Source organism: Triticum aestivum, chromosome 5D (genome assembly GCF_018294505.1).
Source record: "Triticum aestivum cultivar Chinese Spring chromosome 5D, IWGSC CS RefSeq v2.1, whole genome shotgun sequence".
In the NCBI taxonomy this organism is placed as follows: domain Eukaryota; kingdom Viridiplantae; phylum Streptophyta; class Magnoliopsida; order Poales; family Poaceae; genus Triticum; species Triticum aestivum.
The window spans coordinates 424,207,304-424,234,216 of NC_057808.1; the positions used below are offsets into that span (position 1 = coordinate 424,207,304).

At 48.2% G+C, this 26,913-nt stretch overlaps 1 pseudogene; it reads right to left on the reverse strand.

The window, feature by feature from the left end:
* Positions 1 to 2,173: 2,173 nt before the first annotated feature.
* Positions 2,174 to 26,913, reverse strand: part of LOC123120788 (malonyl-CoA:anthocyanidin 5-O-glucoside-6''-O-malonyltransferase-like) — a 62,764-nt pseudogene continuing 38,024 nt past the window's right edge.

Here is a 26,913-nt window from a genome sequence, read left to right on the forward strand (position 1 = left end):
GCGGTATCAGGTCCGCGGTTCCTATATTATAATGGTACTGACACAGAAATTACGGGGTATGCTTCAACAATTTTTTTCAGGTCAAAAGTTATCATAGTGTTCGTACGCCTCATTGGCTCATCGAGAAATTGTCCTCGTTATCATTATAGTGCTCAAGGGGGTACAACGAAGTGTATGTATCATGTGAATGATACAATGGAGAAATGTAACAAAAAATCATGATGAACTGATAGCCTTTATACCCCAATATTATGCATTTGTTTTCTTGTAAGTGTTCTTCCTACTAAACGCAAGAAATTTGGGGTTAAAAAGGCCTCAACCTAAAAATACTAACAGAGCAGCCGAGCCATTTGACTATTAAAATGAAGAAAAAACAGTAGGAAAAAGAAGGAAAAATCGGTGTAAAAAAGGAAAAAAAAGGACACTTTATTATTCACGCCACGTTTTTTACAGGTACACAAATTACAAAATCTAAATGTAGTCACAACCTCAATCTAGTCATGCTGGTTAGGGGAAGCGGGCAACGCGAGGCAAAAAAGGAAGGAAAAGGGGAAGCGGGCAACGCGAGGCAAAAAAAGTCCCGAACGGGGCGGGGACGTGCGAAGCGGGAGCGGGAATCACGGGGCGACCGGGAATTACGTAAAAAATCGAAGCATGCAGATTATCCGTTAGATCCGAATCGTGCGGATCTGTGAAAGAATTTAGTTTTCTCGTTAACTCTTTGTTTATGTGTAATTGTTAACTCTTAATTATATCTTTTGTATGCAACCGAACACCATGTAATTGTACCCATGCAGCCAATGCTGGACATCAAACACCATGACAAAATTAATCCCCTAATGCAGCCAGTCTACATGCAGATAACCAAACAATGTGTAGATAATGATTTTCTTTTTCTTGTTTTCTTCTCAATTAGGCCCAACTAAGACACACATGTACTCCCTTCGGTCCTTTTTACTCCGCATATTAGATTTGTGTCAAGTCAAACTTTGCAAAGTTTGACCAAATTTATATTAAAAAGTACCAACATTTACAATACCAAATACATATACTATGAAACTACATTTCATAATGAATCTAACAATGTTGATTTGACACTGTAAATGTTAATGCTGTTTTCTATAAGTTTGGTCAAAGTTGAGATACTTTGACTTCGGACAAAACTTATATGCAGACTAAAAAGGATCGGAGGAAGTAATACAAGCAAAATCGCTACGGACAACCAAACACATCCCTAGTGTATCGATCGAGCCATACGGCCGGGCAATATTTGGCTGTACCTCATCTCCACTGCTACGTGTAAACCTCCTCGGCCATGGCGACAAGTCTAGCTAGCCGGAGGGCGGGCAAGAGACATTTTTCTTTACTGTAACAAGAGACATATGTGAAGTGAAGTAGTGAACAGTTGGCTGGGTCAAGCGGGCCAGACGTCCGGGCTGGTTCGGAACGGCTCACTTCACGTACGTACTACGGGCGCGGTGCACCGGCGTCTTGACCGGGGCACGACTGGAACCAACCGAGATTTGAAATGCCCGCCAGCCTCGAGATCGCCGAAAGTGCGATGCCATGGCATTTCTGTGGACAGAAGCGAAGATTCCATGCATGCACGACGACCAGGATTGACGTACTACGATGATCGACATGGAACTCTATTCTACATGATCGACACCATATCGTGCGAGATGAGAGAACAGGATTTGTTGCTATTGAGAAGGCCGAGGTGACGGCTGAGGAACTGCCTATCCACGTTCACAAGAAACTGATTCTTTCCTCCATCAACGTTCTTGGGGTTTGATTAGAGCTTGGGGCGGTTTAATCCGCGTACCTCGTCGTTCTTTGTCTTCCCGACATGACAAGCCATCATTTTGATGAATATCATGCTTAATCAGTTAATTTGCTCCAAACGCGTGACACCTGCTTGCTACTGCATTGATCCTGAGTTCCTGACATTGCTGGGAACACGCTCAGCCAATCATTCGTAGTCGCCATTTTTCTCTCGTCGTGGATCGATCGCTTCTCTCGTGAACTTCCTCATCGCTTCCGTACGTCCGTCCGTCCGCTGGCTGATCCTGAGAACTGTTTGATACTTTCCTCAGCCCAACTAAAACCAAACCTGTTTCATCTTTCCACCCAAACTGAACCAAACCGAATGGCAACCTGTGGGTTGGAACCATCAACTGAAATTGGTTAAAACTGTTCGCTCAAATGGGTTGAGCGCTGGGCTGTGGTCAGCTTGTGAATTACTAGAGATTGGTAAAACATACAGTACATACTCGTCAAATTTACAAGAGCAAGCCAACTCCTCGTCACCACACACACGGACACGATCGATGTCAGTCAGATGCTCTGTGGTTGAGGAGCTCGGCGACATGGGCCGCTGCGGCAGCACCGACATGGGCCGCCCCAGCCACCCCTCTGCGCCCTCCAGCACGCCTCGCTCCATCTCCCTTATCGCCGCCCCGATGGCACCGCAGCCGCCGCTCGTCATCAGGCGCTCCATCGTGGCCTCCATGAAGCACGGGCGCAGGCAGTTGCCGAAGTACTCGGCGGGGAGCGGCGGCGCCAGCCTCGACCGGCACTCTGTCGAGAACAGCATGTGGCTGTGCGCCGCGCTTTCAACGCCCACGAACCGGCTCCGCAGCAGGCACACCCATGCCAGCGCCGACGCCGCCACGAACGACGGCATGCGCTAATGCCCCAGTGCGGCAGCCGCCGCGTCCTTGATCCCGTCGATCTGGTCGCGCGCCAGGGGGGAGGACGCGATCACCGGAGACGAATGCGGAAACCCCTACTCGCTGGCGGACGCGTAGGCGGAGGGCCGGACGCAAGGCGGCTCATCCCGGCGAGTGTCTTGCCGAGCAGGTCGTCGGGGTCGGCAACGAGGGAGCGGTCGAGGACGGGCGGCGGCGGCAGCAGCACGGCCTGGGAAGGATCGGCACTGTCGAGGGCATCCTCGAGGTGGTATGCGGCGGCCCAGGTCTGGACGAAGAGAGTGGCAGAGGCGTCGTGGCAGGCGGCGTGGTGGATGGACACGCCGACGCAGACCCGCGGCCTGGGAACACGGTGGCCTGTAGGGCGTCGAGCGCCGGAGTGGAGTCCCATCCTCGCGGGCGAGCGCAGCTGGCTTGGCTGAGGTGACCCCGTAGCTTCCTCGCAACAGTCTGTTGACTTGTTGAGCCTTACGATGGACGCAAGTTGTAGCGGCCATCCACACTGGGATAAACTATGAATATAAACTGATCTCACACACCGGTTGTTAACCACGGGTCAAAACTGTTTTGAACTGGAACTGTTTCAGCCCATACCCACCCAAACCCAATTACTTCCTACAGTAAACTAAACCAAACTAAACTGTAGTCAGACTCCACCCAGTAAGACCCGAACTAAAGAAACCCACGTAGAAAACCCACCCAAAGCACCCGGTTAAACAAAACCCATTCTCAGATTTACCGCTGGCTGCTCTGGCTCTGGCCCCTGCAGAATGAATCGAGGTCGTCGCGAGCCAAGTCAGCCGCAACAGAACATATGGCAGTAACATGAACAAGTACGGAGTACTTCTGTACGTACGTTGGGAGTGAGACGGACCTCGTCTTAAGATATGATGAGCGCATCTGAAATTCCGAATGCACCGGCCGAACGCGTTCGGAGAGACGTAACAATCGGCATGGAATTCCATTCTAGATCGACGAGGATCACGGGAGAGGGACGTGGCGTACGAGAAGAGCACAAAATTATTTGGTGCAGTTGTGGCCGCCGAGGTGACGGATGACACAACAGCTGCTTATCTTCCTTGACCCCAAGCAGATTCTTTTTTCTCGGCCACATTCTCGGGGAATGATTTGAACTTGTCCAGGTGCGGTTTGATCGGCGTTTGCATGATTCTCCTCGTCCTTCTTCGTCTTTCGCGAGGAGGTGACGAGTCATCATTTCGATCACAGAATTCTGCATCTTGTACACGCCTGCGGGTTTGACGGAAAAGGTGACGGAACAGCTGCCGCTAATCACTCATCGGGTTCAGACTTCACACACGTTTCGCGTTCCCTGTCAGGTCAGCTGAGAAGTCAGGCGGGCACTATGGCTGGCCAGCTATACTCTGTTGGGGGTGGACGGTGGAGCGTGCTGCTCGTGTGCCCACGCTCGTTGAGCCCACACAGTTACTTCCGCAGATGTAATTATCGGCCTCTTCTTTAGATAGTGCAAAGTGTCTGCATCAGGTTGTCGTTTGTGGTGCAGAATGGCACCCTCGTTGCTCGCGGATGTTCCCCCTAGGCTCGTGCGAGTGGTGCTGCAATATAGGTTTCCTGTGGTGCGTGTGGACACATCGTCATGGTTGTCGAGTTTAGCTTGTGTTGTAGTAGACTGACTTTCAGGTTCTTGTAGCAGATTCTTCTTGCTTTCTTGCCTTATGATGTACTTTTGCTCTTGTTTTTTAGGCTGAGTTTGTTCGTCTCCGAAATGATCACCGGCTCTCGGGCTAGTGAATTCTTAGGTCGTACAGATTATTTCATTTGGATCGTGTCTTTTTGACGTGGTATGGAAAGTGCATTCCATGGTATGGCGATATAGTATTATTATTATTTTCCCTCGTAAAATGAATTTACATTCCATCCTTCTACAGTATGTGGTTAAAAAATACTAGTATACTCCTACTACGAGAGATGATCGTCAAGTCAATGTCTCTTTACTTCCAACTGCTCTGTGCCTTAGTGTTGAGTGTTGACTTTGCGGTTAATTTTTTTTTTTGAAACAGAGGCAAAAGACTGTGGTTGTGGTAGTAGGTGGAACTTGAACACGCCTCCAGAGTTTACTTGGCCTAAAAAAAACAGTCCACTCTGCTGGCTGCTGCACGTATTTCTCAAATTTAATTGGACGTATGCTTTCTTTTAGGAGAGGTATTTTTCTCGTCTTAATGATCCCTGACAAAGAATAAATGCTTGGACGTGTGAACACATCTACATGTGAACAGTTGGACACTTGGACTGGACATCTAACAATGCCCCACATGCATGTAAATTTTAAGAGCCCTACGTTTTGAATCATATAAACACATCTACATGTGAACACATCTTCATGTGATCAGCGATATTGACGAATCATATAAACATATCTAATATTTAGGCCATGTTTGGTTCATAAGTCCTACGACTTTTTTTTGTCCCAACTAAAAAGTCCCTAGTCCCTAAAAAGTCCGTCCCTGTTTGTTTCCAGGACTAAAAAGTTCCTAGTCCCTCCCTAAAGGTTATTAAATGACCATGTTACCCCTAGTATACAGAAAAATAACAACCAAACAACACCATGGGGCGGGGTAATGGGTGCAGGGTGGGGCATTGTTGGAAAAGTCCCAAAAAGACTCTACTTGAGAGTCTTCTTCATTTAGTCCCAAAAAGCAACTTTTAGTCCCTAGTAGTCCCTTCTGTTTGGTTAAAAAGTCTCTAAGAGGGGACTTTTTCTAGTCCCTACACCAAAAAGTCCCTGAAAACAAACACCCCCTTAGTTGGACACTTCACAGCTTGTGGAGTACCAAGTTCCTAGGGAATTTCTTTCAATGCTAATTAATTCCTAGACAATTATGTAGGTAAATCTGAGAGATTTTTCAACACATTTCATGTTGTTTTTTATCTTAAGTGAAAAACAGAGAATGTCATGGTAATAGTTCTAGAAACGTATTCATAATAATCTCTTTTTTTTTTTGAAAATCCAAGGAATAATTCTCTTCTAAAAAGCTGAGAATTTAATAATAAAATTCTAAGAAAGGTGCAATTAATCGTCAAAATCAAAACAATTGTGTCCCGTCACATAGACACAAACGAAATTGCTACAGGCCATCGGTGGAAGAGAAAGTTTCTTTCTTTACATTTTTACAGTGTGTCATCCTGGGTTTTTTATTAAATGGACGTGTACCAAAGCCTTTGCCATTCACCGTTGAAATCTTTGCTATGTTTGTCAGACCTAGTACCTCGAATTGAATGACTATGCAGAGCATTTACTGCTGCCATATATACACAAGCACGTTGTATTGCACTCTCGCTGCCAATTAAACTAAAACCTGCACCGATCCCCAAACGAACAACTAGTGGCTTTGATTTAAGAGGCGTGCGTCGCCGTGTGCTCTTCGTCCGCGTCCCAGTATATAAATATACACGGAAGTGAACTTTTTACCAGCGTGCCGCAGTGAATGGCAGATCTACACGGGACGTGTGCACCTCGGACAAAAGTTTTACATTTCAGAGTTCGTTTTTGTTGTTGCTGCGGGAATACCACTTCAGAGTTCAACAGCTAGGACATGTTTGGTGAACTGCATAGAGCGGAATAAAATTAGACTGTTTTGCTGGCATGCGTTCACTGTTTGGCCTGTATCACACAGATTTTAAACCACATCTCAGCCAGGTCTGCTTGAAACGGTCGGATCGGTAGTTTTCAGCAAGTCAAATTCGAGCGATGCAAGAGAGAGCACCTGGGTGGGTCCAAGGATGCAGGCTCGTTTCGTCTAACACTGGGGTGTATGTGAGGTTGTAGGTGGTATGTTTTTTTTTTTTGCGGGGTGCAGGTGGTATCTTCGTTTAACTCTAATCAAAACAACAATACTTCAATTCGAGATAAGATCTACACAAAAAAGAAGCACTTCGATGTTGTGATTTCATTTAGGCGATCGGTTCGTAGTTTCGTCCATTGTAAATTTTAATTTCGTGTTCATGTTTGTAGTTATTTTGGAAGAATTTTTTCAAATTCGTCACGATAGTTTGATTTTTTTTATCAGTAGCTTCATCTCGCAGTTTCATACGACTTTTGTGTTGGACTTTTTTGTTTTGACGATCGTAAATGAGTAGATCTATATCTTTCTCATGACTGTACATATGCATTTGTGTGGTCTGCTTTAATGACACCCCTTAATCGTTCCTCTTTGTGCCTCTGCCTCACGTACGTCCTGTTATACTGGCGCCACTGTCGGCGTTGTTTCTCTTGGTCACCTCTCCTGCGTCCAGCTGCATTAGTGTTGTCGTCGCCGTGGTTCATCTCAGGCTCCTCTCCCGCGTCCTGCTACACTAGCGGCGTCGTCGCTGTCTCCTCTCCCACGTCCTACTACACTGGAGTGGCCGTTGGGGTCGTTCCTCCCGGCCTTGTCTCCGACGTCTTGCTACATTGGCTCCACCCCCGACATCATTCCTCACGGCCTCCTCGCTTGTGTCCTACTAAACTGTCGTCGGCGTCATTCCTTTTGGCCTCACATCCCGCATCCTAATGCACCGATGACGCAATGGCGCTGTATTTCTCTTCCCCCCATCCTCTGCCTCAGCGCCCTCCTATTTGTCCCTGCGTATGGACTTTCTCTGCGGCGCCGACGTAGCAAGTAGTTCACCGCGCCGCCGACGAGATGGCTCGCCCGCGACTCCGTGTTCATCGTGTCGAACACGGCGCCGCGACCACCATCCACCGCAGTCACCAAGGCACTGTACTGCAACTCTATGTGTTATGTGTAATTGTTAACTCTTAACCATATCCTTTGTATGCAATCAAACACCATGTAGTTGCATCAACACAGCCAATGCATTACACCATAAACCATGGCAAAATTGCTCTCCTTATGCATGCAGCCTATATGCATGGTGATTGGAGAACCCCGAACATGTGGCAGTCGATGGCTCGCTCCTCTCCCCTTCCCCCTCTGGCGTCGACGTCGCCGAGCTCGCCTTCTCCCCCTCTTCCCCGATGACCTTCCCTCGCTCCCCCTGGCTGCGCCCCCTCCCCTCCCCCCGCCCCGTCGACCTCGCCTCGCTCCGTCCTCCCCGCTCCTCCCCTGTCCAACAGGTTTTGGGCGCTCGACTCTGAGGATTCGGGGTCGGATTCCGATGCCTCCCCTTCCCCTTCCCGTCCGGTGCCTGTGTGCGGTCTCCCCGTCGTCTCGGCTCCGGGCCGCTGCCGGAAGTTTGCGCCTGGCAGGCGTGGGCGGCCTGCCTTCGCCGCGTTGGAAGCTGACGGCTGGCGGCGCGTGTCCTGAGGGCGTCGACGTGCCCCCGCTCCGTCTCCGGCGCAGGGGCTCCTGGGCCCTGGCGGGGGCGGCGTGGTGGTGCCGGCCCCGCCCTCTCCCCTCCCCTCCGATGCCCTCCCCTGCTTGCGCTCCATCTGGGGGTCCGGCTCCGGCTCCGTCGGCAGCGGCGGCGGCGTCGTCAACCCTAGATCTGGCGCTGGAGTCCGTGGATGGCTCTGTTTTTGGGCTGCGGGCCCGCGCGCCGCCTGGTGGGCCTGTTGGGCCTGGGGCGGTGCTTCCCCTGGATTGTGTGTCCGTTTTCCCCTCCCTCTATCGGTGACTGGGCCGCGGTTGGCCCAGGCCCACCCCTCCCCCCCGCTCCCCCCTTGGCCCTTCTTGTTGGCCCTGGCCTGGCTCGGTCCAGATATATATGGGTCCGGAAGGGTTCGGTTCCCCCATTTCTAGGGTTCCCTGCTTCCTCCTCTGACCTGCGCCGTCGCCGCTCTCCCATTCGAGTCTTCTCTAGATCTACTCCTCCCCTCCCCTCTCCCTCTCGTCTGCGGCGGTGGTCTCGATGGACCGCTTGCGCGGGTCCTCCGGCGACGCCGTCTCCGGCCAGAAGCGGAGGCGGGATGGCTCGGGCGAGGCGGACCTGGATTATGAGGCCGCGCTGCGCTCCAAGCTCCAGGCGGCGCGTGCTCCGGCTGCGGGGGCGGGGTCGGCGAAGGGCGGCTCTCCCTCGCTCGGATCTGGCTCGGTGGCGGCTGGCCCCTCGGTGCCTCTGCCCGGATCTGCGGCGGTCTCTGCAGATCCAAGGGAGGTGGCGCTTGCGGCCAGCCGGGCTGGTTCTTCTGGCCCGAATCTGTTGGGTAACGTAGCAGAAATTCAAAATTTTCTACGCATCACCAAGATCAATCTATGGAGTTTACTAGCAACGAGAGGGAAGGAGTGCATCTACATACCCTTGTAGATCGCGAGCGGAAGCGTTCAAGAGAACGGGGTTGATGGAGTCGTACTCGTCGTGATCCAAATCACCGATGATCCTAGCGCCGAACGGACGGCACCTCCGCGTTCAACACACGTACGGAGCAGCGACGTCTCCTCCTTCTTGATCCAGCAAGAGGGGAGGAGAGGTTGATGGAGATCCAGCAGCTCGACGGCGTGGTGGTGGAAGTAGCGGGGATCCCGGCAGGGCTTCGCCAAGCACTAACGGGAGGGAAAGGTGTCACGGGAGGGAGAGGGAGGCGCCAGGGGCTAGGGTTTTTCTGCCCTCCCTCCCCCCTACTCTATATAGGCCCCCTGGGGGGGGGCGCCGGCCCTGGAGATCGCATCTACAAGGGGGGACGGCGGCCAAGGGGGGAAACTTGCCCCCCAAGCCAGGTGGGGCGCCCCCACCCCAGGGTTTCCAACCCTAGGCGCAGGGGGAGGCCCATGGGGGGCGCACCAGCCCACTAGGGGCTGGTTCCCCTCCCACTTCATCCCATGGGGCCCTCCGGGATAGGTGGCCCCACCCGGTGGACCCCCGGGACCCTTCCGGTGGTCCCGGTACAATACCGATAACCCCCGAAACTTTCCCGGTGGCCGAAACTGGACTTCCTATATATAATTCTTCACCTCCGGACCATTCCGGAACTCCTCGTGACGTCCGGGATCTCATCCGGGACTCCGAACAACTTTCGGGTTACCGCATACTAATATCTCTACAACCCTAGCGTCACCGAACCTTAAGTGTGTAGACCCTACGGGTTCGGGAGACACGCAGACATGACCGAGACGACTCTCCGGTCAATAACCAACAGCGGGATCTGGATACCCATGTTGGCTCCCACATGCTCCTCGATGATCTCATCAGATGAACCACGATGTCGAGGATTCAATCAATCCCGTATACAATTCCCTTTGTCTACCGGTATAGCACTTGCCCGAGATTCGATCGTCGGTATCCCGATACCTTGTTCAATCTCGTTACCGGCAAGTCTCTTTACTCGTTCCGTAACACATCATCCCGTGATCAACTCCTTGGTCACATTGTGCACATTATGATGATGTCCTATCGAGTGGGCCCAGAGATACCTCTCCGTTTACACGGAGTGACAAATCCCAGTCTCGATTCGTGTCAACCCAACAGACACTTTCGGAGATACCTGTAGTGCACCTTTATAGACACCCAGTTACGTTGTGACGTTTGGTACACCCAAAGCATTCCTACGGTATCCGGGAGTTGCACAATCTCATGGTCTAAGGAAATGATACTTGACATTAGAAAAGCTCTTAGCAAACGAACTACACGATCTTGTGCTAGGCTTAGGATTGGGTCTTGTCCATCACATCATTCTCCTAATGATGTGATCCCGTTATCAACGACATCCAATGTCCATGGTCAGGAAACTGTAACCATCTATTGATCAACGAGCTAGTCAACTAGAGGCTTACTAGGGACATGGTGTTGTCTATGTATCCACACATGTATCTGAGTTTCCTATCAATACAATTCTAGCATGGATAATAAACGATTGTCATGAACAAGGAAATATAATAATAACCAATTTATTATTGCCTCTAGGGCATATTTCCAACAGTCTCCCACTTGCACTAGAGTCAATAATCTAGTTCACATCGCCATGTGATTAATACTCACAGGTCACATCACCATGTGACCAACATCCAAAGAGTTTACTAGAGTCAACAATCTAGTTCACATCACTATGTGATTAACACTCAATGAGTTCTGGTTTGATCATGTTATGCTTGTGAGAGAGGTTATTAGTCAACGGGTCTGAACCTTTCAGATCCGTGTGTGCTTTACGAATATCTATGTCATCTTGTGGATGGTACCATGCGCTACTTGGAGCCATTTCAAATACCTGCTCTACTATACGAATCCGGTCTACTACTCAGAGTCATCCGGATTAGTGTCAAAGTTCGCATCGACGTAACCCTTTACGATGAACTCCTTTTCACCTCCATAATCGAGAAAATTCCTTAGTCCACTAGATACTAAGGATAAGTTCGACCGCTGTCATGTGATCCATTCCCGGATCACTATTGTACCCCTTGACCAACTCATGGCAAGGCACACTTCATGTGCGGTACACAGCATAGCATACTGTAGAGCCTACGTCTAAAGCATAGGGGACGACCTTCGTCCTTTCTCTCTCTTCTGCTGTGGTCAGGTCTTGAGTCTTACTCAATACTCACACCTTGTAACACAGCCAAGAACTCCTTCTTTGCTGATCTATTTTGAACTCTTTCAAAATCATGTCAAGGTGTGCGTTCTTTGAAAGTATCATCAGGCGTCTTGATCTATCTCTATAGATCTTGATGCCCAATATGTAAGCAGCTTTATCCAGGTCTTCCTTTGAAAAACTCCTTTCAAACAACCCTTTATGCTTTCCAGAAATTTTACATCATTTCGGATCAACAATATGTCATTCACATATACTTATCAGAAATGTTGTAGCGCTCCCACTCACTTTATTGTAAATACAAGTTTCTAACAAACTTTGTATGAACCCAAAAACTTTGATCACTCCATCAAAGCGTATATTCTGACTCCGAGATGCTTGCTCTAGTCCATGGAAGGATCGCTGGAGCTAGCATACCTTTTAGCATCCTTAGGATCGACAAAACCTTTCTGATTGTATCACATACAACCTTTCCTTACGAAAACTGGTAAGGAAACTTGTTTTTGACATCCATCTGCCAGATTTCATAAATGCAGCTAATGCTAACATGATTCCGACGGACTTAAGCATCTCTACGAATGAGAAAATCTCATCGTAGTCAACTCCTTGAACTTGTGAAAATACTCTTTGCCACAAGTCGAGCTTCATAGACGGTAACCTTACCGTCCATGTCCGTCTTCTTCTTAAAGATCCATTTATCTCAATGGCTTGCCGATCATCGGGCAAGTTCACCAAAGTCCATGCTTTGTTCTGATACATGGATCCTATCTCGGATTTCATGGCTTCTAACCATTTGTCGGAATATGGGCCCACCATCGCTTCTCCATAGCTCGTAGGTTCAGTATTGTCTAACAACATGATATCTAAGACAGGATTACGTACCACTCAGGAGTAGTACATATCCTTGTCGAACTACGAGGTTTGGTAGTGACTTGATCCGAAGTTTCATGATCACTATCATAAGCTTCCACTTCAATTGGTGTAGGTTCCACAGGAACAACTTCCTGTGCCCTGCTACACACTAGTTGAAGTCATGGTTCAATAACCTCATCAAGTCTCTACCATCCTCCCACTCAATTCTTTCGAGAGAAACTTTTCCTCGAGAAAGGACTCGTTTCTAGAAGCAATTACTTTTGCTTCCAGATCTGAAATAGGAGGTATACCCAACTGTTTTGGGTATTCTATGAAGATGCATTTATCCACTTTGGGTTCGAGCTTATCAGCCTGAAACTTTTTCACATAAGCATCGCAGCCCCAAACTTTTAAAAAACGACAACTTAGGTTTCTCTAAACGGTGTCGTCTCAACGGAATTGCGTGGTGCCCCTTTTAAAGTGAATGCGGTTATCTCTAATGCCTAACCCATAAACGATAGTGGTAATTCGATAAGAGACATCATGGCATGCACCATATCCAATAGGGTGCAGTTATGATGTTCGGACACACCATCACACTGTGGTGTTCCAGGCGGTATTAATTGTGAAACACTTTCCACAATGTCTTAATTGTGTGCCAAACTCGTAACTCAGATACTCATCTCTATGATCATATCACAGACATTTTATCCTCTTGTCACGACGATCTTCAACTTCACTCTGAAATTACTTGAACCTTTCAATAATTCAGAGTTGTGTTTCATCAAGTAAATACACTCAACATCTACTCAAATCATCTGTGAAGTAAGAACATAACGATATCCACTGCATGCCTCAGCACTCATTGGACTGCATACATCAAAATGTATTACTTCCAATAAGTTGCTCTCTTGTTCCATCTTACTGAAAACGAGGCCTTTCAGTCATCTTGCCCATGTGGTATGATTTGCATGTCTCAAGTGATTCAAAATCAAGTGAGTCCAAACGATCCATCTGCATGGAGTTTCTTCATGCATATATACCAATAGACATGGTTCGCATGTCTCAATCTTTTCAAAAACGACTGAGTCCAAAGATCCATCTACATGGAGCTTCTTCATGCGTTCTATACCAATATGACTCAAATGGTAGTGCCACAAGTATGTGGTACTATCATTACTATTTTATATCTTTTGGCACGAACATGTGTATCACTGCGATCGAGATTCATTTTAGGTGCAAGACCATTGAAGGTATTATTCAAATAAACAGAGTAACCATTATTCTCCTTAAATGAATAACCGTATTGCAATAAACATAATCCAATCATGTTTATGATCAACGCAAACACCAATCTCGATGGTAGAGGGAGCATGCGATGCTTGATGACATCAACCTTGGAAACACTTCCAACACACATCGTCATCTCACCTTTAGCTAGTCTCCATTTATTCCGCAACTTTTATTTCGAGTTACTAACACTTAGCAATCGAACCGGTATCTAATACCCTGGTGCTGCTAGGAGTACTAGTAAAGTACACATGTATATCCAATATACTTCTGTCGACCTTGCCTGCCATCTCATCTACCAAGTATCTAGGGTAATACTGCTTCAGTGACCGTTCCCCTCATTACAGAAGCACTTAGTCTCGGGTTTGGGTTCAACCTTGGGATTCTTCACTAGAGCAGCAAATGACTTGCTGTTTCATGAAGTATCCCTTTTGCCCTTGCCCTTCTAGAAACTAGTAGTTTTACTAACCATCAACAATTGATGCTCCTTCTTGATTTCTACTTTCGCGGTGTCAAACATCGCGAATAGCTCAAGGATCATCATATCTATCCCTGATATGTTATAGTTCATCACGAAGCTCTAATAGCTTTGTGGCAGTGACTATGGAGAACCATCACTATCTCATCTGGAAGATTAACTCCCACTCGATTCAAGCGATTGTGGTACTCAGACAATCTGAGCACATGCTCAACGATTGAGCTTTTCTCCCTTAGTTTGCAGGCTTAAGAAACTTGTCAGAGGTCTCATACCTCTTAACGTTGGCACTAGTCTGAAATCCCAATTTCAGTCTTCGGAACATCTCATATGTTCTGCGACGTTTCAAAACCGTCTTTGGTGCCACAATTCTAAACCGTTAGCATTACACACTGAACTATCACGTAGTCATCAAAAACGTGTATGTTAGATGTCTCGCAACATCTACAGACGACGCTGAGGTTCAGCACACCGAGCGGTGCATTGAGGACATAAGCCTTCTGTGCAGCAATGAGGACAATCCTCAGTTTACGGACCCAGTCCGCATAATTGCTACTACCAACTTTCAACTAAATTTTCTCTAGGAACATATCTTAAACAGTAGAACTAAAGCGTAAGCTATGACATAATTTGCAAAGACCTTTTGACTATGTTCAAGATAATTAAGTTCATCTGATTATTTAATGAACTCCCACTCAGATAGACATCCCTCTAGTCATCTAAGTGATACATGATCCGAGTCAAACTAGGCCGTGTCCGATCATCACGTGAGACGGACTAGTCATCATCGGTGAACATCTCCATGTTGATCGCATCTACTATACGACTCATGTTCGACCTTTCGATCTCTTGTGTTCCGAGGCCATGTCTGTACATGCTAGGCTCGTCAAGTCAACCTAAGTGTTTCGCATGTGTTCCGAGGCCATGTCTGTACATTCTAGGCTCGTTAACACCCGTTGTATTCGAACGTTAGAATCTATCACACCCGATCATCACGTGGTGCTTCGAAACAACGAATCTTCGCAACGGTGCACAGTTAGGGGGAACACGTCTCTTGAAATTTTAGTGAGGGATCATCTTATTTATGCTACCGTCGTTCTAAGCAAATAAGATGTAAACATGACAAACATCACATGCAAATCATAAAGTGACGTGATATGGCCAATATCATCTTGCGCCTTAGATCTCCATCTTCGAGGCGCGGCATGATCACCTTCGTCACCGGCATGACACCATGATCTCCGTCATCATGATCTCCATCATCGTGTCTTCATGAAGTTGTCTCGCCAACTATTACTTCTACTACTATGGCTAACGGTTAGCAATAAAGTAAAGTAATTACATGGCGTTTTTCATTGACACGCAGGTCATACAATAAATTAAGACAACTCCTATGGCTCCTTCCGGTTGTCATACTCATCGACATGCAAGTCGTGATTTCTATTACAAGAACATGATCAATCTCATACATCACATATATCATTCATCACATCCTTTTCACCATATCACATCACATAGCATACCCTGCAAAAACAAGTTAGACGTCCTCTAATTGTTGTTGCATGTTTTACGTGGCTGCTATGGGTTTCTAGCAAGAACGTTTCTTACCTACGCAAAAACCACAACGTGATATGCCAATTTCTATTTACCCTTCATAAGGACCCTTTTCATCGAATCCGATCCGACTAAAGTGGGAGAGACAGACACCTGCTAGCCACCTTATGCAACTAGTGCATGTCAGTCGGTGGAACCTGTCTCACGTAAGTGTACGTGTAAGGTCGGTCCGGGCCGCTTCATCCCACGATGCCGCCGAATCAAGATAAGACTAGTAACGGCAAGTAAATTGAAAAAATCGACGCCCACAACTACTTTGTGTTCTACTCGTGCATAGAAACTACGCATAGACCTAGCTCATGATGCCACTGTAGGGTAACGTAGCAGAAATTCAAAATTTTCTACGCATCACCAAGATCAATCTATGGAGTTTACTAGCAACGAGAGGGGAGGAGTGCATCTACATACCCTTGTAGATCGCGAGCGGAAGCGTTCAAGAGAACGGGGTTGATGGAGTCGTACTCGTCGTGATCCAAATCACCGATGATCCTAGCGCCGAACGGACGGCACCTCCGCGTTCAACACACGTACGGAGCAGCGATGTCTCCTCCTTCTTGATCCAGCAAGAGGGGAGGAGAGGTTGATGGAGATCCAGCAGCACGACGGCGTGGTGGTGGAAGTAGCGGGGATCCCGGCAGGGCTTCGCCAAGCACTAACGGGAGGGAGAGGTGTCACGGGAGGGAGAGGGAGGCGCCAGGGGCTAGGGTTCTGCTGCCCTCCCTCCCCCCTACTATATATAGGCCCCCTGGGGGGCGCCGGCCCTGGAGATCCCATCTACAAGGGGGGACGACGGCCAAGGGGGGAAACTTGCCCCCAAGCCAGGTGGGCCCCCCACCCCAGGGTTTCCAACCCTAGGCGCAGGGGGGGCCCATGGGGGGCGCACCAGCCCACTAGGGGCTGGTTCCCCTCCCACTTCAGCCCATGGGGCCCTCCGGGATAGGTGGCCCCACCCGGTGGACCCCCGGGACCCTTCCGGTGGTACCGGTACAATACCGATAACCCCCGAAACTTTCCCGATGGCCGAAACTGAACTTCCTGTATATAATTCTTCACCTCCGGACCATTCCGGAACTCCTCGTGACGTCCGGGATCTCATCCGGGACTCCGAACAACTTTTGGGTTACCGCATACTAATATCTCTACAACCCTAGCGTCACCGAACCTTAAGTGTGTAGACCCTACGGGTTCGGGAGACACGCGGACATGACCGAGACGACTCTCCGGTCAATAACCAACAGCGGGATCTGGATACCCATGTTGGCTCCCACATGCTCCTCGATGATCTCATCAGATGAACCACGATGTCGAGGATTCAATCAATCCCGTATACAATTCCCTTTGTCTACCGGTATAGCACTTGCCCGAGATTCGATCGTCGGTATCCCGATACCTTGTTCAATCTCGTTACCGGCAAGTCTCTTTACTCGTTCCGTAACACATCATCCCGTGATCAACTCCTTGGTCACATTGTGCACATTATGATGATGTCCTACCGAGTGGGCCCAGAGATACCTCTCCATTTACACAGAGTGACAAATCCCAGTCTCGATTCGTGTCAACCCAACAGACACTTTCGGAGATACCTGTAGTGCACCTTTATAGACACCCAGTTACGTTGTGACGTTTGGTACACCCAAAGCATTCCTACGGTATCCGGGAGTTGCACAATCTCATGGTCTAAGGAAATGATACTTGACATTAGAAAAGCTCTTAGCAAACGAACTACACGATCTTGTGCTAGGCTTAGGATTGGGTCTTGTCCATCACATCATTCTCCTAATGATGTGATCCCGTTATCAACGACATCCAATGTCCATGGTCAGGAAACTGTAACCATCTATTGATCAACGAGCTAGTCAACTAGAGGCTTACTAGGGACATGGTGTTGTCTATGTATCCACACATGTATCTGAGTTTCCTATCAATACAATTCTAGCATGGATAATAAACGATTGTCATGAACAAGGAAATATAATAATAACCAATTTATTATTGCCTCTAGGGCATATTTCCAACAGAATCCGCCGCCCCCTCTGCATGGTGCTGCGCCCCAGGGGATGGCCCGCTGTGGACTCCGGCGGCTCCTGGTGGGGTCCCGTCACGTTTCGTGCCCCGTGGTGCGTCGGGGGCGCTGGCCCGTCGTCCCATTAGCGCTACTGCTGGTCAGGGCGCCGGATCTGTGTCTGGTTCGGCTGGAGATGGCATCCTTCCCCCTCCTCCTCTTGGATCTGCCTGCGCTCCTCCCCAGTCTCATGTTGCCAACCCTACCCTCACCTGCTTCGCGTGCCACCGTCCTGGCCATTTCCAATCTCGATGCCAAAACCCCCCTTTTGCCTTATCTGTAGAGAAGATGGTCACCTCACTGTTGATTGTCAGAATCGATCCAAACCACCTGCATTCGTCCATTATGGTCTTGGTCTCCCTGGTTGTTCGTTTTTCGCCTTAGATCGTGAGGTCCCTGTTGTTGCTCCTATCCCAGCGCTCTCCAACTCCGGTATCATCTCTGTCCAGTCCAAGTGCATCACCCCTCAGATCCTTCTCGAGGAGCTCTGGCTTTGGGACGATGGGGGTTGGGATTGGCAAGTTCGCCAGTTATCGGATTTTGAGTTTACTGCGACTTTCCCCTCCAAGGAAAGCCTTCGGATGATATCCTCCTGCACTAGCTTTACGCTCCCTCTCAACCAACTGGTCGTCTCTGTCAAGGCTGCGTCTAATGGCTCCAAAGCGATTTCCTCTCTGTCTGAAGTTTGGGTACTAGTTAATGATGTTCCTCCTATCCTCCGCTCCACGGCTTTCCTCATGGCATTCGGTGTTCTTATCGACAAGCCCATCAAGGTTGATCAAGATTCCTTGGCGATCCTCGGTCCGGTGCGCCTGCGGGTGTGGTGTGTGTGGATCCTCTCTGTATCCGTGGCTCCATCGACGTCTTCCCCTCGGCCGGAGGCTTCCGGCTTTGGGTTCGGGTCGAGGGAGACACGGGTCCGGTTTCGCCTCCACCTCCTCCCCCGCAACCTGCATCCGTTAATGATGACAAGAGCAAGGACGACGATGGCTTCCAGGATGACTCTCTGCACGGCAATGATCACCGCTTTACCCAGTCGGAGTGGGATGGTCTTTCACCTGAAGATCATGACATGCTTAAGGAGAACGCCCCGGCTGGTGGGGGTGCCAAAGATTCGTTGTCTGCTTCTGATGGGGGGCCGCGGCTACTGGAGGGGTGAAGGGTACACCATTCTCGACGGTGTGCTCTAATCTACCAGCTCGTCCTGCCTCTCCTTCTCTCTCGGGCATCGAAGATTTGCCCCCGGCCGGTCCCCTGGCCTCGAAGAAGAAGAAATCGTCTATCAAAAAGTTCTTCGCTCGCAGCAGGGCGTCTGGTGATTCCAAGCAGTCTGCGGTTGGGCTATGCCGTAGGTTGGATGCTGACTTGGGTGCGGCCTCGGGCCCGTCTTCTGCCACGGCTTCCCCCAGTCGTGCTCGTCCGGCGCCATTGCGCTCGCCTGCCTCAACTGCCCGCAAGAGCGGCCGCGTCTCCAACAGTGGCGAGCGTGTTGCTGATCGGGCGGCGCGGCGCGCTGTGGCCAGGGATCTGCCTCCTTCAGGTTCGCGCCTATGCTCCCCTCCTCCCCGTCCTCCTGTTCTTTCTCCTGTTCGTTTAGTGTTGCCTTCTCAGTCCGATGATCATCTTTTACGTATTTTAGAGGACGTGGGTATTACTTGTGATCCTAGTTTCGGTGCTCCCTCTTCCTTGCTAGATATTATTAGGGAAATGAAATCGCCCAGGCGGACATCGCTAAAGCCAAGGAGGCTGGGCTGGGCTCTGTTGCCCCACTGGTTGTGGCCGGTGGGGGTGTGGAGGGACCTGATAGGGTTCAGGGTCCCTCAGTTGTGCCTAAGCGTGGGGCTGGTAAACGATCTAAATCCTGCGTGGCTCCTAGCAGGTCATGTCTTCGCATTAAGAACCTTTCTCATAGATGAAGGCCTTATTCTGGAACATTAGGGGTTTTGGCGCTAGGGGCACTGGGACCAGCTCAAAGACTTGGTCCGCTCTGAGAATATTGATATTATTGGTCTTGTTGAAACTCTGAAACCTTCCTTCTCCCCAAATGAGCTATCCGCTGTCACTGGGATTGATAGGTATGATTGGAACTTTGTGGCTTCTTCCGGACATTTGGGTGGTATCCTTCTTGGCACAAAAAAGATATGTTTGATTTCGTTGCATTTGATCATGGGATTTTCTGGGCTAGTACGGTGGTCTCTCATCGCTCCCTCACTCTTTATTAGAAATCATGGTGGTTTATGGTCCGGCTGACCATTCTCTCTCTTATATTTTTCTGGATGAACTGCGAAATAAAATAGAGTCCTATGATCTTCCTTTACTTATTGGGGGAGATTTTAAACTGCTGCGTTCACCTACGGACAAAAGCTCTTCTAACTTCTCGTGGACGCTTGCCGACGCTTTTAATGCTTTCATTCGAGACACGGCTATTCGTGAAATTCCTAGGGTCGGGGCCCATTTTACTTGGACGAATCGCTAATCTATTCCCATTCGGCCTGTCCTAGATCGTGTCTTCTTTTGTTCTAGGTGGGACGTTTTGTTTCCCCGAGCCGTCCTCAGAGCCCCGTCCATAGTGGTGATACGTCTCCAACGTATCTATAATTTTTGATTGTTCCATGCTATTATATTATCCATCTTGGATGTTTTATGGGCTTTACTATGCACTTTTATATTACTTTTGGGACTAACCTATTGACCCAGAGCCCAGTGCCAGTTTCTGTTTTTTCCCTTGTTTCAGTGTTTCGCAGAAAAGGAATATCAAACGGAGTCCAAACGGAATGAAACCTTCGGGAAAGTTATTTTTGGAACGGAAGCAATCCAGGGGACTTGGAGTGCACGTCAGGGAATCAACGAGGAAGGCACGAGGCAGGGGGCGCGCCCACCCCCCTCGGCGCGCCCTCCACCCTCGTGGGCCCCTCGTGGCTCCCCTAACGTATTTCTTCCTCCTATATACACCCATATACCCTAAAACCTTCGGGGAACAGAATAGATCGGGAGTTCCGCCGCCGCAAGCCTCTATAGCCACCAAAAACCAATCGGGACCCTGTTCCGGCACCCTGCCTGAGGGAGGATCCCTCACCGCTGGCCATCTTCATCATCCCGGCGCTCTCCATGACGAGGAGGGAGTAGTTCACCCTCGGGGCTGAGGGTATGTACCAGTAGCTATGTGTTTGATCTCTCTCTCTCTCTCTCTCTCTCTCTCTCTCTCTCTCGTGTTCTTGAGATGATACGATCTTGATGTATCGCGAGCTTTGCTATTTTAGTTGGATCTTATGATGCTTCTCCCCCTCTACTCTCTTGTAATGGATTGAGTTTCCCCTTTGAAGTCATCTTATCGGATTGAGTCTTTTAGTGATTTGAGAACACTTGATGTATGTCTTGCGTGGGATACCCGTGGTGACAATGGGGTATTCTATTGATCCACTTGATGTATGTTTTGGTGATCAACTTGCGGGTTCCGCCCATGAACCTATGCATAGGGGTTGGCACACGTTTTCGTCTTGACTCTCCAGTAGAAACTTTGGGGCACTCTTTGAAGTTCTATGTGTTGGTTGAATAGACGAATCTAAGATTGTGTGATGCATATCGTATAATCATGCCCACGGATACTTGAGGTGACATTGGAGTATCTAGGTGACATTAGGGTTTTGGTTGATGTGTGTCTTAAGGTGTTATTTTACTACGAACTCTAGGGCTGTTTGTGACACTTATAGGAATAGCCCAATAGATTGATTGGAAAGAATAACTTTGAGGTGGTTTCGTACCCTACCATAATCTCTTCGTTTGTTCTCCGCTATTAGTGACTCTTTGTTGCATGTTGAGGGATAGTTATACGATCCAAGTATGTTATTATTGGTGAGAAAACTTGCACTAGTGAAAGTATGAACCCTAGGCCTTGTTTCCTAGCATTGCAATACCGTTTACGCTCACTTTTATCATTAGTTACCTTGCTGTTTTTATATTTTCAGATTACAAATACCTATATCTACCATCCATATTGCACTTGTATCACCATCTCTTCGCCGAACTAGTGCACCTATACAATTTACCATTGTATTGGGTGTGTTGGGGACACAAGAGACTCTTTGTTATTTGGTTGCAGGGTTGCTTGAGAGAGACCATCTTCAACCTACGCCTCCCATGGATTGATAAACCTTAGGTCATCCACTTGAGGGAAATTTGCTACAGTCCTACAAACCTCTGCACTTGGAGGCCCAACAACGTTTACAAGAAGAAGGTTGCGTAGTAGACATCAAGCAGTTTCTTGTGCCGTTGCCGGGGAGGTGAGTGCTTGAAGGTGTATCTTTAGATCTTGCAATCGAATCTTTTTGTTTCTTGTTTTAGCACTAGTTTAATTTATAAAAGAAAACTAAAAAAATGGAATTGAGTTTGCCACATACGCTTCACCTTTTTAATATCTTTCGTGAGTATGATGGAAAGGAAAATTGTGCCAAAGTGTTAGAAGAAGAATGCATTAAAATGTTTGGCATTAAATACTTGAATGATGAGCATGATTGCAATGTTGTTAGTATGAATTCCTTGAATATCCATGATGCTAATGATATGCAAAGCCACAAGCTTGGGGAAGCTATGTTTGATGAAGATGATATTTTTTGTCCCCCAAGCTTTGATGAGCAAATTTACTATGATGAAAGCATGCCTCCTATCTATGATGATTATTGTGATGACACGTATGCTTTAAAGAATAATGATAACCATGAAACTTGTCATCTTGATCTTAATTTTCAATCACATGATAGTTATTTTGTTGAGTTTGCTCCCACTATTGTTCATGAGAAGAATTTTGCTTATGTGGAGAGTAATAAAATTTCTATGCGTGTAGATCATGAAAAGAATGCTTTAGGTGCTGGTTATATTGTTGAATTCATTCATTATGCTACTGAAAGTTATTATGAGGGAGGAATATATGCTTGTAGGAATTGCAATAATATCAAGTTTCCTCTCTATGTGCTTAAAGTTTTAAGGTTATGCTTGTTTTGCCTTCCTATGCTAGTTGATTATTGTTCCCATAAATTGTTTGATCACAAAATCCCTATACATAGGAAGTGGGTTAGACTTAAATGTGCTAGTCATATTCTTCATGATGCTCTCTTTATGTTTCAATTCTTATCTTTTATGTGAGCATCATTGAAATCATCATGCCTAGCTAGGGGCGTTAAACGTTAGCGCTTGTTGGGAGGCAACCCAATTTTATTTTAGTTTCTTTCTTTTTGGTTCTATTTAGGAATAAATAATCCATCTAGCTTCTGTTTAGATGTGGTTTTATGTTTTAATTAGTGTTTGTGCCAAGTAAGACCTATAGGATCTTCTTGGATGATAGTTATTTGACCTTGCTGAAAATTCCAGAAACTTTCTGTTCACGAAAACTATTGTTTAAAATCACCAGAACGTGATAAAATATTGATTCCAATTTCAGCAGATCAATAATCAAATTATCTAGGTCGTTCTATTTTGGTAGAATTGTTTGAGTTCCAGAAGTTTGCGTTAGTTACAGATTACTACAGACTGTTCTGTTTTTGACAGATTCGGTTTTTCGTGTGTTGTTCGCTTATTTTGATGAATCTATGGCTAGTAAAATAGTTTATAAACCATAAAGAAGTTGGAATACAGTAGATTTAACACCAATATAAATAAAGAACGGGTTCATTACAGTACCTTGAAGTGGTGTTTTTTTTTCTTTCGCTAACGGAGCTTACGAGTTTTCTGTTAAGTTTTGTGTTGTGAAGTTTTCAAGTTTTGGGTAAGGATTCGATGGACTATGGAATAAGGAGTGGCAAGAGCCTAAGATTGGGGATGCCCAAGGCACCCCAAGGTAATATTCAAGGACAACCAAGAGCCTAAGCTTGGGGATGCCCCGGAAGGCATCCCCTCTTTCGTCTACTTCCATCGATAACTTTACTTGGAGCTATATTTTTATTCACCACATGATATGTGTTTTGCTTGGAGCGTCATTTTATTTTTTTAGCTTTGCTTGCTGTTTGAATAAAGTACCAAGATCTGAAATCCTTAAATGTTAGAGAGTCTTCACATAATTGCATAATTATTCAACTACTCATTGATCTTCACTTATATCTTTCGGAGTAGTTTGTTATTGCTCTAGTGCTTCACTTATATCTTTTAGAGCACGGCGGTGGATTTTTTTTATAGAAACTATTGTTCTCTCATGCTTCACTTATATTATTTTGAGAGTCTTAAACAGCATGGTAATTTGCTTAATCATAATATGCAAGGTATTCAAGACTAGTAAAAACTTTCTTATGAGTGTGTTGGATACTAAGAGAAGTTTGATGCTTGATGATTGTTTTGAGATATGGAGGTAGTGATATCAAAGTTGTGCTAGTTGAGTAGTTGTGAATTTGAGAAATACTTGTGTTGAAGTTTGCAAGTCCCGTAGCATGCACGTATGGTAAATGTTATGTAACAAATTTGAAACATGAGGTGTTCTTTGATTGTCCTCCTTATGAGTGGCGGTCGGGGACGAGCGATGGTCTTTTCCTACCAATCTATCCCCCTAGGAGCATGCGCGTAGTGCTTGGTTTTTGATGACTTGTAGATTTTTGCAATAAGTATGTGAGTTCTTTATGACTAATGTTGAGTCCATGGATTATACGCACTCTTATCCTTCCATCATTGCTAGCCTCTTCGGTACCGTGCATTGCCCTTTCTCACATTGAGAGTTGGTGCAAACTTCGCCGGTGCATCCAAACCCCGTGATATGATACACTCTTTCACACATAAACCTCCTTATATCTTCCTCAAAACAGCCACCATACCTACCTATTATGGCATTTCCATAGCCATTCCGAGATATATTTCCATGCAACTTTCCACCGTTCCGTTTATCATGACACGTTCATCATTGTCATATTGCTTTGCATGATCATGTTGTTGACATAGTATTTGTGGCAAAGCCACCATTCATAATTCTTTCGTACATGTCACTCTTGGTTCATTGCATATCCTGGTACACCGCCGGAGGCATTCATATAGAGTCATACTTTGTTCTAGTATTGTTGAGGGTATAAACCTTAGAGTCATCCGCCAGAAAGGGCCGAGTTACTCATAAGGGTCATCACTTGAAGCCCAGCGCCAAGCTTGAAGACGGTGGGCCAAAGATGGGCTTAAGACCCGGAGATGGCTTAAGGCCCGTAGTGATAAACCGCCGTATGGCGAGACTTGTAGTGTAAGGCAAGAATAGTTGAGAATCCGAGCCGGACACTTTTATGAGCCGGCCGGGACTCTGAGAGCTGCTGGGCGTCAACCTCTCTATATAAAGGGACGACCCGGCAGCGGTTTAAGGACAAGAAAGATCGCATCGAGAGCCAGGCATAGCAATTAAGCTCCCTGGTCATCGAAACCCTAATCAATACCACCTCAACTGGACGTAGGCTTTTACCTTCACCGTAAGGGGCCGAACCAGTATAAACCGTCGTGTTCCTTGTCCCGTTAACCCCTTCAAGCTTCCTAGCGGCGATGGCTCCACGACTAAGTCCTAGCTTGAGGACATCTGCCGTGACAATTCCACGACAGTTGGCGCCCACCGTGGGGCCAACGCATGGTGGATTTGAGTTCTTGAAGGGCAGCTTCGAAGGGCTCAAGGGATACGCTATGGGCCGGATGACCAAGAGTCATCGCGGCAAGCTCTACATCGACGATGCAAGCTGGGGCCCCGACGCCGGCTCAATTGAGTACGGAGACCGGGTCCCCTTCGGCGGAATTCATGTTTTCATTGGCAAGATTGGTGAGCCGGGCCCTGAGCCGGGTCGCTGCGCCGATCTCATCGAGACGGCTCAGCGCACACGACCCGCCCGGGCCCTGCCTGCCCTGAAGCACGCTTTTGTGGGATGTGTCCATGGAGGGCACTCTGATGGATCTGGTGATGAGACGGCCGCCGGCTCTGACGGCGAATCGTCCACAGATGAGTCAAACTCGTTGTACCAACTTCAAGATGGTAGGCTCATGGGTTGTTCCGATGGTGACAGTATTCCGGACCCGTTTGAGCCGCCGAGCTGGGTCGGTATCTTCATGGCCGGTGCACAGCCTGTTCAGAACCCTGCTGCTGGGGCAGGAAACCCGGTGCCCTCGCCGGCTCAGGTGCTGATGGATCTCACGGACAAGATGACAGCCCTGTTGACCGCCGCGGTTGACCCGGCGAATCAAGCTCAGCATGACGTGGAGGTGGCGCAGTTAAAGTTAGATCTTGTGAAAGCCAAAGAGGATCTGGCAGCGGAAGGGATCAGGATGGTTGCGGAGAGGGCGGCTCTCGACGCCCAAACTCAGTTGATTCAGGCGCAGTCCTTCCGGCTCACGATGGATCAAAACGCGTCCAATGAGGTCATGAGAAGGAGGCATCAAAAAGCCCAATCTCGACTCCCTCCGGTTTACGATCCTCGAAACCTCTTCAACATGCCAGGTGCAGGGTCTAGTAACCCGCCAGGGATCATAGTGCCCGGGTCTGGGACCCCTGTTCAGCCACAAGTGATGGGGCCTCCCCGGGTGAACCCGGCCCCGCCTCAGTATGTGCCAATACCACCGGGTCATTATGCTAACCCGCTGGAGAACATGGTCGCCGTAGTGGCACGGCTGGCGGCCCTCCCAATTGACGGCGACTCTCTGACGGCTATTGAAACCCGCCGGGTCAGGGAACTCCTTCAGACAGCACTGGCGCAGCAAGAGGCGTACTCTTACAGCCGGGACAGGATCCACTCGACCCCTCGTCCAGGCCGGAGCCCGAGTTATAGCAGACACATGGTTTCAGCGACCAGCTCAAGTAATGTCCGACGCCATGACCCGCCCCCTGGCCATGGCCCGGTTCATAACGGAGCCTTTCACGCAGCAGACCAAGACAGAGCGCGGCAAGAGGCGGAGCAGGTGCCCCAGTTGACGGCTCACCAGACTCCCCCGGCTTATCCGACGACTTCCGTCGACGTGGGTATCCCTGCCAGGACTGGAGGTGTCCCTTGTTTAGTGCCAGCTCTCCGCAATGAGCGTCTACCCAAGGATTTCAAAGGCCCTAGGAAGGTGCCTAATTACACGGCTGACTTACAACCCGCAGCCTGGATCGAGAGTTACGAGATGGCCTTGGAACTGCTGGAAGTCAGTGAAGCGGCAATGGCCAAGTACTTCACCATGATGTTGGATGGGACTGCCCGCACTTGGTTGAAAGGGGTACCACCGAATTCCATCGGGTCTTGGGCTGAGCTGAAAGCCCGGTTCATCCAAAACTTCAAGGATACCTGTAGGCAGTCTATGTCAATTATGGATTTGCCTAACTGTAAGCAGCAGGAGGGTGAGTCTACGACACATTGGGTTCGCCGGGTTAAGGAGATAATACATTCATCTGATAAGATGGATGCCGGCTCTGCAGTCTTAATGTTGGAACAGAATTGTCGTTTCGTGCCCCTGAAGATGAAACTCGGGCAGCTTAAGCGCGACTGCAATGATATGGGTA